Source organism: Papilio xuthus, unplaced genomic scaffold (assembly GCF_000836235.2).
Source record: "Papilio xuthus unplaced genomic scaffold, Pxut_1.1 DF825017.1, whole genome shotgun sequence".
In the NCBI taxonomy this organism is placed as follows: domain Eukaryota; kingdom Metazoa; phylum Arthropoda; class Insecta; order Lepidoptera; family Papilionidae; genus Papilio; species Papilio xuthus.
Window position 1 is genome coordinate 3093309 of NW_013533632.1, and position 17384 is coordinate 3110692.

The 17384-nt window shown below is 31.3% G+C and overlaps 1 protein-coding gene across 1 annotated transcript in view; it reads right to left on the reverse strand.

Annotated features, from left to right (window-relative positions):
• LOC106126400 (uncharacterized) overlaps nucleotides 1–9104 on the reverse strand; it is a 29297-nt gene extending 20193 nt beyond the window's left edge. The window contains exon 1 of the mRNA XM_013324047.1: nucleotides 8909–9104. The gene's annotated coding sequence lies outside the window, so the exon portion shown is untranslated. The remainder of the gene's footprint in view (nucleotides 1–8908) is intronic.
• Between the last annotated feature and the right edge of the window lie 8280 nt (nucleotides 9105–17384).

Below are 17384 nucleotides of genomic sequence, written 5' to 3' on the forward strand. Positions count from 1 at the left end.
TTGAACTTTTTGTCAGCGTCGATGTTAATTGGGCTCTTATTATTTTATAAATGATAAATTTAATGGCATTTTAAATCTGGATTACTGACAAAGGTCAAAATAAATGAAAACCGCTCATCCAACTTCTATATTTATATCGTATCGTTAAATTAGTGGGCACAACTTTATAATTAGATTACTCGCATCACTACCTTTCCAAGTTTCTTTGATATTATTCAGGAAAGTGAAAAGAGGTAACAAAAAAACTTGCAAACTTATTCCATTTTCATCAAACTAACATTTCATGATACGACGGAACAGAATCTGGGAGATAGAAATCTTTTCCTCCAACTTTCCTCGAAGGAAGGAAGTAATATAACAAGAAGCCATAAATTCTAACATGATAAATGCCTATTGTTTTTTTTTCTTTTAACAACTTTGATTATTTCATTCCTTTAAATATCTGAAACATTAATTCGAATTTAGACGAAATATAATTTTTTAAATTTGCTTATATTTGTAACATAAACCGCTGTATATTTGATATAAATTCCAACATCTTCACGCATTTTTGAATAAAGGGTCTTGACAGACGGACGGACGACAAAGTGATCATATAAGGGTTCCGTTTTTTTCCTATGAGGTACGGAATCCTAAAAACGTGTAAATTAATTGGTTCTTTTTTATTAGCTGCGATGCTTTAGATCGCGTCGTGTTGCATATCATCGCTATGTAATAAATAAAAAAAACTATAGTAAACGTCAACGATTTCGCTCACGCGACATTCCCAGGTTGCGGAAAATGCTTGATCAATAGTATTAAATATTTGTCGGTCTTTAATATTATATATTATATCATAGGAAGAACGATATTTATAAGATTTGTATGTATGTACAAGAGTATCAATTTCGTAACTCTGGACTGAGGGTAGTTGAACTCGATGTCATTACTCTCGTGTTACTTCGTCGTCGAAATGTCCTTATTTCTGACCGTCTGACTTTTTCATTACTTGTTTCATACTCTGAGACTTATTGGCGTGAAGTTAACTAATGTTTTCATAATAGAACTATCTGTCGCCCGCGACTCCGTCCTCGCGGAATTAAAAATACGTCGTAGCGTAACGATGTATAGCCTAAAGCCTTCCTCTATAAATGGATTATCTAACAAAAAAGCATTTTTCAAATCGGGCCAGTAGTTCCTTAGATTAGTGCGTTTAAACAAACAAACAAACAAACACTTCCGCTTTACAATATTAGTGAAATAGGATAAGAGACAAATCTGTTGTTTGAGGCAATAAGAATATAAACTCCATTTTTAGTCGACTTAGACAGAAGGAGGTTATAAATATGTATTTCTTTTATGTGTGTTATCACGTAACTCCTCCGCTCCTGGTGTTCTGATTTTAAAATTTATGAAATAAACTCCAATATACAAGATTCTTAAAAGTTACATTAATATTAAATCGGCATAAACGAAAACATAAATGTTTTGATAGTAGGAGTTGGTTGTCGGTCTTCTCTCCATGGTAGATAGATGTAAATTGTCCATTTCTCTTTGACTAATAAACGTGGTTTAGGCTAATCGCCATTTGCGCCCGGTCTCCTCAAGTCCTCAAGCTGTGCCCCTCTTCAAGGCAAACAATGACAACTCAGTCACAAAGAACTCTTATACTCTTAATCAAATCTTTAACCATTTGCCTCGGTAAGATTTATTGGATGTGAAACTACTGAAGCTTTGTTTAATTTGCTCGTACATTTGTATGTGACGTATTGTTTGAAATTAATAAATAGGACCAGTAACAGGGCTGTGCCATTAAAGTAATCTTCATATTTATATACCATTAATATTCTCATTTGTCAATATCTCTCACTCTCTATTGTCTCTCTCTATTGTGATGTTTTTATATACATAATTTGCTGTTCTTTTATTTCAACTAATATATACGTAATTCCTTTATATTCTTCATCTGGAGAAACGTGAAACGTTCTTGTACTAAACTACTATGTTACAAGCAAAAAAGCCTTCTAGTCGGGCCCGTGTTGGGATTGAAAAAAATTGTACCGACCCATTTTACGCCTATCCATTATCACGCTAACTTAAAGCGGCCTGAAAGAGCAAATAAATTATAGCTTGAAACATAACTCTATATAAATGTATGTGTTCTGATGTTCTTCATAAAACTTTGTTAATACGATTCGATTAAATTGAAATTTCTGGGAACATAAGAATATTATATCAGGTTATTTGTTCCGAATTTATTCTGATATAACTCTTTGTATTTTTTCACATTCATATTTGTATAATCCTTTCATCCGGCATTGTCTGTATTAATCATCTTAATAAACTATTATTTCTAAAAGTAATAGATTACTATGAATTTCCTCAATAAGTACAAACAGTTACAGTTGGTAATACAGAAAGCATTGATTCGTGAAAATTGATACACGATAAAAATTACCATACGTATTCTTCAAAGATATCAGGTGGAATTTTTATCTCACATTTAAAGCAAAGTGAGACATATATTTCTCGTAATTCACCGTAGGAAATATACCCAGCGTTGCTAGCGTTGAATTGTTGATGTTCTCTCGGGAGAGCATTGAGTTTTATAGCTAAAATAATATGTATGTTTAAATTTCTTTAATTTTTTGCTATAAAATGTACTGATGCCTCTTCAAAATTGTATTGGGAACAATCGATGTTAACTTTACTAACATATCTGCAGAACAGCGAAAATTACGATGAAATTTGAAAGAAGACATTTGGAATTGCATATGGTTCCCATGGGATACCTTTGATTAACATATTTAATGAACAACTCTACAAAGACTCGACATATTAAAATTTGACACAGATATAGAAAATAGTGTCAATACAAATTACTATGCGTGATGTTTTTTTTATAGATATTTTTTAATTATATTCATTTTTAAATCGTCTAAATTTTAACTAGCAATGTACAGCCCTATTTCTCGACGTGCTCAACTATTGCATCGAATGATTTATAGTGACAGAAAAATTGAATTATTATCCGTATTATGTCCAATTCAAATAAACAAATGGATTATGTATGGACGTTATAACTCAACGAGAAGATGTTTAACCGTTCTTTAAATACGTTCGAATTCCAGTGAAGTGTAATATTTTGGTTTGTAAGAAAAATACTAATGTTTGTATAAGTTTAACGTAAGATCTTTCCCTGGCTTAAATATAATTTTATTTTAGTACTTTGAATGGGTACGATGACATTATTTTTATCACGCATTTCGTCAATGGAAAATCTTCTTTAAACGCGATTTTATTTTGGACGCAAACATATCTAATTTATATAGTCTAAATTTAATTCGTTTTCTTATTTTATAGACAATTATTTATTAATCGTCATCGAGTTAGAAATAGGTTTGTTACATAATTAAATTGATTTCAAACACAAGAATTTTTGTTTAGCTGTTCCCCGCGACTTTGTTCGCGCGATATTAAAAAATGCTTAATTAGTAGTCTATGTTTTCTTAGACTATGCTTTACTTCTATGCAAAATTTCCTCTAGATCGTTTTGGAGATACCTTCAAACAAACATCTGCATATATATTAATATGAATTATGATATCATAATGATTATTAGAGAGGCTCTTATGAAATTACTGTTCAAACATAGTATTCAAAACAGTAGAACCGTACAAGTAAAAAATAACAGTAAATATTAGTCTAGCTGACAATGTTTGTTTTCATATCTGGGTGCGTTTTGTTTGTTTTCATGCCCTTGGTACTGCATACCAACCCTATTCTCAGCTTATTGCGCGTACTTCAAATACGTCTAGACAAATGTTTTTGTTCATGAAAAAGTTTAGTGTACCTAAGACCTAGTTATTATACAATACCATTGTATATAAGATAGTGTTTTATTATAAAACAGATTTATGTATTTATTTTTTTTGTATATAAAATGTATAAAAGTAAATACGGTACAAATTTTGATTTATCTGTTTAAATATTTAACCAGTGAATTTCACCGCAACACGATCAATCAACTCTCGAATGAATGAACAGCGTAAACGATTCTCAGCTTTTATACGTCGTTTCTTAATATTAACTGTAAGTAATATTATATACAAAAACACTTAACCAATGTTTGTGTAAAAAAAATATTAAAAACTAAAGTTTATTTTTTTATTTCACTGCAATTTCAAGAGAATTTTTGACTACTATTTTGCGGTCGCTTCTCTATTTCGACGTCATAATAAAAAAAGTAATTACGGTGTTTGAAGCTACTCTAAGATTATCCAAGATTATAAAAACACGCTCGCATCTATTCTCGTTCGACGACTTTCGTCAGAGTGTTTGTCTACTTTGCTGTAATATCATATTTTGGAATCTTAGGCAAGCTAAAGATTAACCTGTCGATGTTTTATCATCAAATATTTACAAAAAATATTTATAAGAAAAGATTTCATGAATATTTTAAGTTCTTTTTTTATTACTCACGGGCCTAACCTTAAACCACTTCTGTATTCGCCAAAGAAAATAAAAAATTATTTAATCCATAATAACGAGGTTATTGCAAAGGTCATCAGAATATGAATGCAGATTTATTTTTAAAATAAATCCAAATCTTAATTCAAATGAAATTCAATTTTCTTCCCAATTATCTTAAAAGCTGCATCTACTGTTTTGTTTTATTCCAATTTTCTAAAAGCAACGTTTTATATAATAACTATAAGTATGAATGCATTTATTTATTTCAGAATAACGTTGGAGAAGAGAAATCTTGTGGCTAGTGTTTACGACACGGTTGATTGATTTATTTTTCCTCTAGACATCTATCTGTGAAGTTCATCTATAGCTCCCTGTCATATCTGACATCCCTCGAGGCAGCTCAGTACACTCGACTTATATTGACAAATAAGCTCACTTTAGTCAATATAAAATATTATACGAAGACGTTTCATGTTTTCTTATTTTATTTTTCTGTGATAAAGTATCGCAGATCAGACACTTGTAGATTTGCGCTTACGTAACCGTCAACTAATATAATGAATATGTTTTTATTATTTATTTTAGATGTAGACAGAGACACGTTTCGTCGACTGTCTATTGTTTAATTCTCTTCCTCATTATCTCTTTCTTTCTCCCTCTTGTTCTTTGATTTGATCTTTCATTGTACATTATAATTCGTCTTTTATTTATTAAGGGTAAGACAGAATAATTAAAAACTTATGTCTATTCATGTTGGTGTTATCTACGACAGTTTTTAAATAAACCTGTGTTTCAAAGATGATAATATTCGTGTTGATTCTTTGGAATTAAATTGCGCTTAAAACTGCTGTTACGGTTCATCGTATCAATTGTTACTACCGAATAACAAGAGAAGGTGTGAAGGAACAATATTCATTATTATTGGTAGTCTAATAATTTAATGCTGTCTGGTTTTCCTCGATACTAAATTTCTCCGTTGTAGTACGATAACTAATACAGCTTACGTAGGCGAAAGCAAATAGTGCTATAGGAGATTGTTTCATGATATCTATGCTTTAAATTCTGTACTATTCTGATATAAATATGTAGTTCATCATCATCAGCTCACTATACGTCTACACCGAGGGGCTCGGAGCCTACCCTAAGTTAAGAACGTCGGATAAATGTGCATATGTAAATCGGAAATCGAAAAACACTTTGGTACATGGCGGGATTCGAACCCAGGACCTGCAGATTGCAAGTCAAGTGCTTGGCCTCTGAGCCACCGACGCTCATCAATATGTAGTTGTATACTGTTAATTTATTTTTGTTTAGATTTCCTGTTGCTTTTCTTATAATAAAATTGTTTTCGACGAAGTATCGTAATCTTGATTTCATTTGTCAATTTTATTTAAAAAGTCTCGTTAACGTAAAAAATAGTACGGAAAGTATATTAATTATTTACGTCTGCTTTATCCGACATTAAACCAAGGCAATATTTTATCGACTAGAGAGCTCAGAATGGAATTGCTTGAAAATTACTTGGCTTAATGGATGCCTAGATACGATTATAGCTATTTTCCCAGGCCGTACATTTTCAGTCATGCTCGTAATATAACCATACGGGTTTGTTTATAAGATTTCATAATTAACTTTGACTTCCTTTCATCCGCAATATTTATAATGATGTAGCACAATTAATCAGAGCATAATGTTTTGCATTTGTTCTAAATTCCATGTTTTCCCAAAACATTATTTGTGCCAATATGGATTTGAATTTCGAAAACTTTAATTATGCTTGTTTTAGTCGATATTATAACTACCGTCAATTTTTCAACAGTATAATTTAATTATTTTATATTGAAACCAGATTTCTTTTTAATTTATCTCCATTTCTGAATTACTTTTTTATCATTCTTTAAAGTTCCATTTCCAAGTTAAGAAGTTCCATGTTTGGAAGTACAGATTGTGTTCTACCCACATTAGTACTGGCACACTTGGATGTTATGTTGACTTCGCATCACGCTTAGCTTCGATCTTATCCAGAAACCAGTTTGAAATTGAGTGTTGTAAAAAAAGCCGTAACCTCTTTTGAGAAGGAGAATTGATTATAATAGTATCTCCCTCTCTCAGTTCGTTTTCTTATTTCGGACTATTAAGTCTTCTCATCTTGATCTAATCTTTTATGATCTCTTATACTATGTGGTCCTTCGCAAGCCGGATACAAACTCACCAACAATTTCTATCACAATAAAGTGGCAGAATTCTTGACTTCTGTACTACCAACGGTAATTAAATCAGATATGCAAATTCATAGCACCATAAGTCTCCTTCTGTTTTGAAGAGTGAAGTTATTTTCTTTTTGTTGTGAAACATTTAATTTTATTGTGTATACGCATGACCGACATCAAAAGAGGAAACCCACAATCCACAACAATGGCCGACTATTTAAGTTATCTCAACAAATAACATTTATTTAACCATTTTCTCCGTTAGGGAAAAGGGACCGTAGTCGAAAGTCATTGATATCGTATTTAGAGATATGTCGATACTATATATGTAGCACTTCGTTTGAAGTTTATCTGAGAAGACCTTTTATTTCTTATTTATTATCGAATACCGAAAACGGAGAATATTAATATTGTGCGCTTAATTTAACGTCTCGTTGCGTTTTGAAAACAAAAAACATTTTTTTTAATTAGAAAAATCATTCCATCAAAGTTTTTTTTTTTAATTATGATGACATAAAAATATTCACTTAATTTAAGAAGCGCACAGCAGAACAGTAATGATGAGGAATGCCAACTTCAGCTGATTCGAATCGCAGAGCACTATTATAATAGGTGGGTAGACATGAGCGTCTTCAGCGCGGTATGAAAATTTAAATCTACCGTCTTAAAAAAAATAGTAAAAACGTCGCTTATTACCTAATTATCATAAGCTACAATGATAAATTGCATTGCTCCCTCATTACATTAAACAATTTATCCACAATCGCAAAAAAAAAGTGTAAAATGCTCGTGCGCATCTTTTTTCAACCGTCGAAGTATCCCTCCCTCCCCCCAATCCACCCACCCCTCCCCTTCCCCCCTGACCCCTCCCACATCCCTTCCCCCTTCTCCCTGCCCCCTGACCCCTCCCACATCCCTTCTCCCTGCCCCCCTTTTCCCACCGCCCCCACCACTTCTGGTAAATCCATGTTAAGACCTCAAGATAACTCCTAATTGTACCCCTATTGTCACTTGATCGTGCAAGGCAAAATGCAGTACATTGCATTCAGTGGTTGAGAATTATCCAAATCGATTGCTTTAAATTGATGTTCCGTCGATTTTGTAGTAAATATTTAAATACATAATGATTTACTGGGCCCTCGAGTTATTTTCGGATGTATGCCCTTTACGGATAAGCCTCGTCAATGTTTTCAGTCCACTATTGAACGGACAATTTTATACCAGAATTCAACAGTGGTTCAGTTACTAAAAAAATTCTGGCTGAATCATTATATACTCCGGATTAAAAAAAAATAGAGGTGGTTGCGCACAGCTCTCTTATTCACTGGCAAAATATACGCAAGTTTATTTTTTTTTAAATACATATATTCCCAAAAAAATATCAAATAATTGTAATCCCTTTTTATCAGATTTATTAATTCAATTCTCTTTTTTTTTAATTCAAATCCTTACGTATGTTTGCTAAATGAAAAATTTTAGAAAAGGATTTTTGGGAATATGTTTTTACACATAGTTATTAAAAATGTACAACAGCTTCAATGGAATCGGGTTTTGAAATGAAACTACAGAAATGTTTTTCTTGTGTTCTTTATTTGAATCTGTTCGCTGAAAAGTATTTACTAAAATAGAAAAAAAAATATAAAAATTATCTTCAAAGGCTTTGCGGCTTGCAGCTCAGCTTCAAATAAAAATTTTTAAATATCGCGAAAAAATACTTTCGAATATTTCATTTGAAAGACATAATTCAAATATCTCGTTTCTTGTAACAAAATGTGTGCTCTTTTAAATTTTATGATTTTTGGAGCAATTGTTTACGATTACAAAGAATTTATGATTTAATAGATTGTGGAAAAACGTATAAATAATGACAGTAAGAAAACATCTTACATGTTTCGAGCGCGGAGAACAAAAGCTAAAAAAAAACTGTGTCAAGCTTGGAATAAAAAGACAAAGTAACATTTTTTTTGTATGAAAATAAAAGCTTTGATAGCTTCAAGTAATTAGGAGCACGAGAAAATTTAAATTTCAAAAGATGTTTTTTTAATAAGAAAAGAATCCAGGAATTTTTAATTTTTTTACTGAATGAATGTAACATTAATTACGGAAAACTTTTTTTTTCTTCTAAATAAAATAAAAACAGAGAATATCAAAATAAGGAACATGAAAATATCTAATTTAACAAAAAATAAAATTAAACAAAAAAATCAAACTCAAAAAACTAACTTACCTTTAGTAACTTAACTTACCTTTTAGATGTCAACCTCTGGCTTTGAAGCTCTGGACCCCAATCTTGAAGCACTCACATAGAAGTTGATTAAAGTTTTGAACTTGTCACAATATTCGCATGTTTCCCAGTTGGGCAGAAACAGAGGCGGGTGTTAGTAGACGCGAGACTTTACAGGGCCAGGCTTCGTTCGGAGAGAACCGTCCAACTGGGACGGCTTTCCGCGAGGGACTGATCGCTCCTTGGTAGCTTCGCTAAACGTAACTTCGCTAGCGACGTGCGCAGTTTTACTGCCACACCATACCACCCCAACACCTTACGCCTCCACAAGTTAGCTTACCGCTCCGTTACGCCTTTTTTACCCCACCTGCGTTATTATGATCATTAGTATTGAGCTTATTTTCCATTATATTCATGACAGCGGAATAAATTTAATCAGTATGTTATACGAAATAAAGTCTACTTCTAATGTACCACACTATTAGCTAAATTAGGTGCATATTATAAACGATTATTGTTTTATATTTAAAAATATTTTATATTTTTTAAAATTAAATCAAACGATTTGCTGAGTTACCGTAAAGTTCAGAATTTAAATGATTCACCGAATCCCCTCTATCATTACAAATTAAATCTTACCTCTATAAACATAATAACTAATTTTGTTTGTAACACACAAGTTATAAATGTCTGCTTTTACTTTGATACTTTTAATGAATAAGATAAGAGTTGATTTGAATTTAAAAAGTTAAAACTGTTGTCCACGGATTATGGAAATATAGAAGAGAATAAAAATAATACGTCTGGAGAGAGGTCAGCCTCGGAATCTTTTGAAAATTAGGACTTTTATAGAGAGTACGGTTTTTATTGTTTTTTGTGATATAGATCTACAAATTATTTAAAATACGTATTATCGGACGTCATCATTCTTAATTTCAAAAGGGAAATATAAGAATTAATTCAGAAAATACTTCTTCTGTGTGGAAAATATTCCGTAAAATCTTTTAGAAATAAATGTTCTAAGGAAACCGACTTCAATTTAAAGTTTAATTGGCCAATCAGTTTTAACTGTGTACGATTCAAATTAGAAATAATTTATAGGGTTGTCAAATAAAATAGAAATCATTTAGACTACTGTCAAAATCACGCAACGCAACTTAGTCAGCCCTACACATCACTATTAAGAGCGGAATGGCGTATTTGATTACAATAATGGCGTGAGTAATTTTTCATGTAACTGTTTATACAATTTTGCAAAGTTACTTTATTCCCAAGACATTTTAAATGGACTTAAATTTATTATGCAGCTACGATGAAAGTATGTCGAATATTTTATCTTTCCTCGGAGACTTTGTAATAATGAAAACGAAAGCTTACTTGGAAAGTGGTACTTATTTCAGTTAGTGTTTATTAAAATGAACATTAGATAATATGCGTCAGAAAAAAACTATTTGTCTAAACACATTACGTTACCATGACAACTGTTAAAGACAAAATGTAGTAGAACTTAGAATTGTACTATGTTAATTGAGATATCAAGTTAAATTATATTAATGATAATTTTAATGTAACTACCGAATTTAATAATTTAATGTTAAGACAGCAAATACGACCTTTATCAGCCTTTCATTTTGTTTGAAAATCTAAACCTAAGGATAAAATATTTCGTTCGAAATACTGTTTAAATATTGAGTAATTATTTATCTTTCTATCTTACTAATAAGATAAATTCGAATGTATCTCCAGAACGGCCCAACGGATCTCGATGAAATTTGGCATACATGTAGAACACAATCTGAAAGAAAACGTAAGCTATTCATTTGGTTTTTTTTTCTTAATTCCGAGCGGACATAGTCGCGGTCGATCGCTAGTTAGTTTATCATAAAAGATGGTTTAAATCAATTACAATTTCGAAGATAGAAGAAAATACTTTAATCCAATTAGCTAATGTTTCTTACCTACGTTGTTCGTATTTGAATAATTGACTCATTCCTTGGCCTCGAGATAAAATTTCAATATTTTAAAATCTACTTAAATCTATATTACGTCATCACGAATATTCTCTTGGAAAAATAAAGACCATAATATACAATATTTCAATACAAATTTCTAAGTAGTAGAAAGCTATCGTAACAAATTAATGAGGGAGCGTCAAGTAGCAGAGATAGAAATCTCAGACAGCTTACTAACGTTTGATAGGGCTTATTAACGTAATTTTATATGAATTTTGTTTTGTTTTTCTAATAAAATGATACGTTGTTTTAAAAACTAATCAATAAAATTCTGCTATATTAATATGTATTGGTGATTTTTTATCTTTATGAGTAAGGTATATTTTGTACGCTTACGAAAAAAATTACATTTTGATTTTGATGCCTTGGGAAAAGCGGTAGCACGTAGCAACTGTTACCTTTATCTGTCGTAATTCTATTGTAAAGGACTTAATTCCATTCTTAAACAGTTTTTTTTTCGGACAGACGAGTCAGATTAAATGATCGATGGACTGTAATTAGTTGACATGTTTAAAGTTTGCAATTTTGTATTCACAAAAAAAGAAATTATAGAAATCTTTGTGAGTATATTCATTCTATTATCACCTTCAATCGATTTTGAACTGTGAAGTTCCATTAGATTCGTAGTCTTTTTTCTATAATCATTTAAAAAGAAAAACTACAATAAGTTGAACAAATTTCTTACGTTAAAGCGTTGATCGTTGTATTTAGATAAATTATAATTACCAGCGTTCAAGCTATGCTGGTATAAAGTACGTACACACAAGGAATATTTATGACCGAAAAGGTGAGTTTGTAAATGTGTGTGTACACACAGGGAACTACATCCTTCCTTATCCTTCGGATATAAAGTACATAGGTAGACTCACAAATCGGGAGTGCAAAGGCTTCAAGGGAATTGCTCCCTTCCTCCATAAAATAGGAGCTATCTCAGGCAGGATATTGAGATAAGTCATTTGTGATGTGTATTTGTGAAATAGTACATCGTTTGTTATTTATTTGATATAGATTTTAATTGATTTTGTGCATGCATTATGGATTCGTTAATAATTACGCTATTGAAATTTTAATATGTATAGACCTACAAGGATATCTGATGGTGGCCATAAATCAAACTAAAATAAGATAGCTCACTAGCGCCCTCCTGTCAATGCCAATAAGTTTTATGGGATTTTATTAATATTATAACTGTTCAGTCTTATTTTTTTTTCTTTTATGGCATTCTCTTTGTCTATGTAATGAGGTATTTTTGTTTGACTATAACTCAGGTCGATTTGTATAGTGTCTACGGATTAAAAAATATGAATTAAGAATTATGACGGCCTTAACGATAAGTTTTTTTTGGACTCGTTGCAATTTTTATGCAATATGTTAGATTAATTTCCTACACTACTATTTTGCGTGAAACATATATGACGAAAATATAACAGAAAAATTGTTTTTTTTTATTTCTTATTTAAGCTTTATCTATACAATGTGTAACTTAACGAAAAGGTCAGACAGATCCTCCGCCATTTTGCGTACAAAATATCAGCATGATATTTAATCGAGCCTATTTTATTTAATTATTTATAATTTGGGTGTAGTAATATTTAATATGTTTATATGTTGACATTTTACTTTAATATAATCTTATTATTTTTTAATGCTTTCTTTATGATTACGATGATAACGACGCATATAGGTATAGTTTAAAAAATACTTAACTTAATTTATAAAAGTCTGTGAAAATTTATCTAGCAATTTAGAAAATGTTCTTTATAATGCTTTCGTTTTTTACAAAGGGACTGTTTTAAAATGCACAAAGGGTAGCTAAACAACATTCTTGAAAGGTAGCGCAAAGGCAAACTTAATTATGTATTTTATTTTTTAAACTAGCTATTGCCCAGGACTTCGTCCACGTGTATTACGAATAGCAAAATCTATAAGGAAACATACCCATACCATAAATAAGCCTATGTTACTCCAGCAAACATCGGCTACATTCCATAAAAAATCCCGTCGAAAACGTCCACTTATTTCGAAGATTACCCGCAACGAAGGTGAACTTGCGGACAGATAGACTAAAATTTAAAAAATGCTTTTTTATATTTAAATGTAAAAAAAAATTATATTACATAGTGATTGATACTCCAATTTATTTTATCTGTATAGGTTAAACGTTAAATCCAGTCCTTTTTATTTATCGCCCAGACTAACGATGAGTTTCCACTGTTGAAATACCTGTAGAATAACTTGTTGTTCTCTTTGATTTTACAAAGGGAATAAATCTAATTATCTAGCTTATCTTACAAAGGTTCTTTTTTAGTTGTATATTTTTCTATGATAAAATAAACCTCACAGTATGTTGCAAGTGAAGGCAGCGTAGCCGGCGCGTGTAAGGGAGATTCTCTGAATTAATATAAAAAAAACACCCTGTTGATAACTAGCAAGAAAATTTTACTGGAAAATTACCCGCTGTTAAGCAGAACAATTTGTGATTGATTTTTCTTTTTACCATTGTTATGTAATATTTTGTTCAACTTCAATAAGCGAGAATCCAAGGGACGGAGATATTTGTCTTACAAAAAGAGGTTTCTCTCCTATCTGAAATTCTCGCGTATGGATGTCATCCGTTAGGACTAGACAGTAAATATAAATAATAAATGTATTATAATGTCGACCACACACGATAGGTTTAGCATGACGGTTTCATATTGCACATTTTATCCTATTTTTTTAAATAAAGTTAAATAAATAATTTACTGAAGTTTTCTCACACGCGCCAATGTTGGTCTATAGATTATGCATGTGATAAATAGTGCATAACCTAACCTAAAAATTTAATATTTATTAAAAACAAATCTTAAAAAAACCTTTGATGAGATTTACTGGCTACAGATACTAAAAACTAGACTCGCCTTAGTCTCTGGCGTTAATTAATTAAAAGTTTAGAAGCGCGTTGCTTCACAATACTCTAGATGTTCCTTTGGGTAGCATTGTGTGGGAAACAAACTTTGTACAATGCCACCAATACCGTGATTAAGACGACGTTAGCGATGTTTTTTTTAAGGGCATGTCGCATTTCTAGATCTGATATAGGATCTTCGTCGACGTTATAAAATATTTCTACCAATTAGTTCCAATATGATTTTTTTAACGAAGTCTTCAAGTAAGCTGTGCTGCTATACACGATGTATCTTTAATATATTGATAACTAAATAATTTTACTAAAGATAAGAATATTACAAAAAACATTTTCAATAGAAAGTTTGAAAATATTTTCAGCTTCGGCTATTAGTGCGTTAGGCACGCGTAGGCCGACAACGCTGTCTGATCGGTGGGCATAAGTCAAATTAAATTATGAGTTCACTAACGGCAAAAAGTGTCGCATAATTCACCTTATGCTGTTATGCCTTTTTTTTCTTTTATGTAATTTTCTAAGTAGGTTTTATATATTCCGACACAACCGTGATAGCAGCGCTTCTAACATGTTCATAACATCAATGTAAGAATTCCAAAAATTCAATTTTTATATATATTATAAAATAGTTTTATCACAGTATAAGTTACCATACTCCTTCGAAACGGCTTTAGCGATATTTATGAAAATTCATCTCCATGTTCAGTAGCTCTGAGAATCTGCTTCTATGTATCTTTTAATTGCGTACATACGGAGTCGCGGGCAACAGCTAGTTATAATATATTTTTTTTAATTTCAAATACGAATATCCTGGAATTACCGCTTTAAAAATTGACCGTGTAATTGCTATGGCTTTGGTATTCAGTAACGAGAAATAACTCCTTTTACAACCTTTACCTGTAAGCCTGAATTTCCAGTAGGTAATAGTACGGCGAATTGTTTCTAATATTTATTTTCAATTTGTGCCGTACACAGAAAGAAGTAGCCGTATCTTAATATTCTGCAGTTGTGAGTTGCTACTAAGCATTAAAACCTTGCTATCTTTTAAATTACTTAATTTTTTTACTTGTTCCGTTCGATGGCCCATGGCCTGGCTGATCAACAGTTCCACTCATATGAAGACATCAAAAAATGGCTTGATTCGTGGATAGCCTCAAAAGGCGAACACTTCTGGCGTCAAGGTATTCGAGCTCTACCAGAAAGATGGGAAAAAGTTGTGTCTAGATGGGCAATACTTTGAATGATTCATTTGTAACCATTTTTTAATAATAAAGTTATATTTTTATCGAAAAAAAGCGAGAACTTAATTGCGCACCTAATAATTAAAATATTTTTAATTATAAAAAGCCTCTGGAATAATCCTTTCCAAGAATCTAGGACCTTAATTGCATTGTCTTTTGACATTCAGACTTCACAATTTGATAATAATCTGTTTAATGGTCTACTTGCAATGGAAGTAAAACTACCACAGGGTCTATTCGTAATATTAATTTTACCAAAACAAAAGATAAGTCTTATGGTACTATTTAAGCTAAAAATCTTTTGTATAAAAATCTAGCTATCGCTACTCCGTCAGTACGGAATAAAAAACTTAATTAGTAGCCTATATCTTTTTCCATACTATGTTCTTCAGCTGTACCAAGTTTCAAAGATATACTAACATTCATCGATCCATCCAAGCTTTCGCATTTATAATATTAGTATGATACATAGCTGGTTTTAGGGTGTCTTGAAAATTATCAAATAAAGAATTCGAATTTAAAACAAGTCATAAACTTAAGTAACATAAAAATGTTTTTTTTTGTATCATTTGTGTTTTTCCTAAAAGCAAAATGATTGTTATTAGGGATAGTTGAATAAACAAAAATGGTACTGCATTGTAATAGTTTAATAATCTTGTATACACGTGCAAACTTATATTCATTAAGTATTATAATAGAGGAACGTGGCTCGTTGTAATTTATGAGCATATGTAGCGAGAAAAGCGCTTTAAAGCAACGCAACGCCCACGCCTACAACAATTATATCGACACCATGATAAAACAGCAGCAGAAAAAAGGCAGGGGACTGAATTAATTGGCTTTTCATGCAAATCCCTTGAATCCATTCTTACGCTAGGGGAATTTTATTACACAACATCTAATAAAAAGAATGTAACATACGTAATATTTAACTCAAATAATTAATATAACGATGTGCAGATCGCAATAATAATCTCTTGTCGATTAAATGTAAGTACACATCTGCAAATCCTTATAAACGATAAACCAAAAATCGGTGAACAAAAAAAAAATCTGCAAATCGATTTTAAGGATAGATTACTTGGTTTATTCGATAAAAATCGATAATATTGTCCCAATGACATCTTAATTACAAATAGAAACTACAATTTATTTTAATTGAACTGAAACAATAATACAACCTTATTTCATTAAGCTCAACTGCACTCATGAAAGTTGGAGAAGTAAAGGTCAACCGCAAATCATTGGATTGAACAATTCCCGTACTTTGGAAAACCGTACGCTTTGCAAAAATAACCATTTCATTTTATCTAGTGTAGTATTAATATGTTTAAATTTTCATTATCATTTAATGTCATTGTCAAGTTTTGTTAGTGACAATGAAAAAGTATTTGCAACAGAGGTGAATGATAATTTTTTTACAAAGGTTATTGACTTTCAAATGTCGAAGTATAAATCAATTTTAATTAAAGAAACAACTCACCAATGCAACTATAGAATCTTATATAATGAAAGGGAACGGTCATAAGGTTTCCATAAAAGCAACTTTGGTCTATTTGTTTGTTACAGTGAAATTAAGTAGCAAGGTCCGTGACATCGCGAAGGTTTTAATAGACCGCTAGTTAATTGATTTTGATCTTCTTTGTTATCGTAAATTAAAATTTTAATTATAAAATAACTCTATTTAGCCATGTTTTGACTCCAAACATAACAAAGTAATACAACAAAAACATATCTTATTACAAAATCGATTTATTTTCTGGGATAACGCTAACGAATTAAACATTACCAAAGAAGTATAAAGTGTCTATCCTATCTATGATAAACGTTAGATCCATTTTATTCTAATTAGTGTTAGGAAGAAAATCCAACTCTGTGCCGGTGTATTGGCACAACACTAGCCTTACTAAAATGTCGACGTTTATGTCCCCTCACTAATCCCTCTGTCACTTGACTTGGTAATAAAAGTCTTATATAAAATTCTCGTGTCACAATTTTCGTTTATATACTCCTTCGAAACGGCTTGACCGATTCTTATGAAATTTTGTGAGCATATGAGTAGGTCTGAGAATCGGCCAACATCTATTTTTAATCCCGCGCGGACGGAGTCGCGCGCGACAGCTAGTATTGTCAAAAATTAGTTACTTTATTGTCCTTCGAAAGAAAATATTTGTCCACTAGGGAAAGGGAAGGAATAGTAGGAAAAGAGAAAAGGTATTCGGTACTTAATTAATTTTGTTCTTAAACGGATCTAAAGATCCCAGCAGCAATAAAATTTTCTTGATGACACAACGATCTACGATGTCTTATCGAATTTAATATTTTATTTATATAATAAAGTAT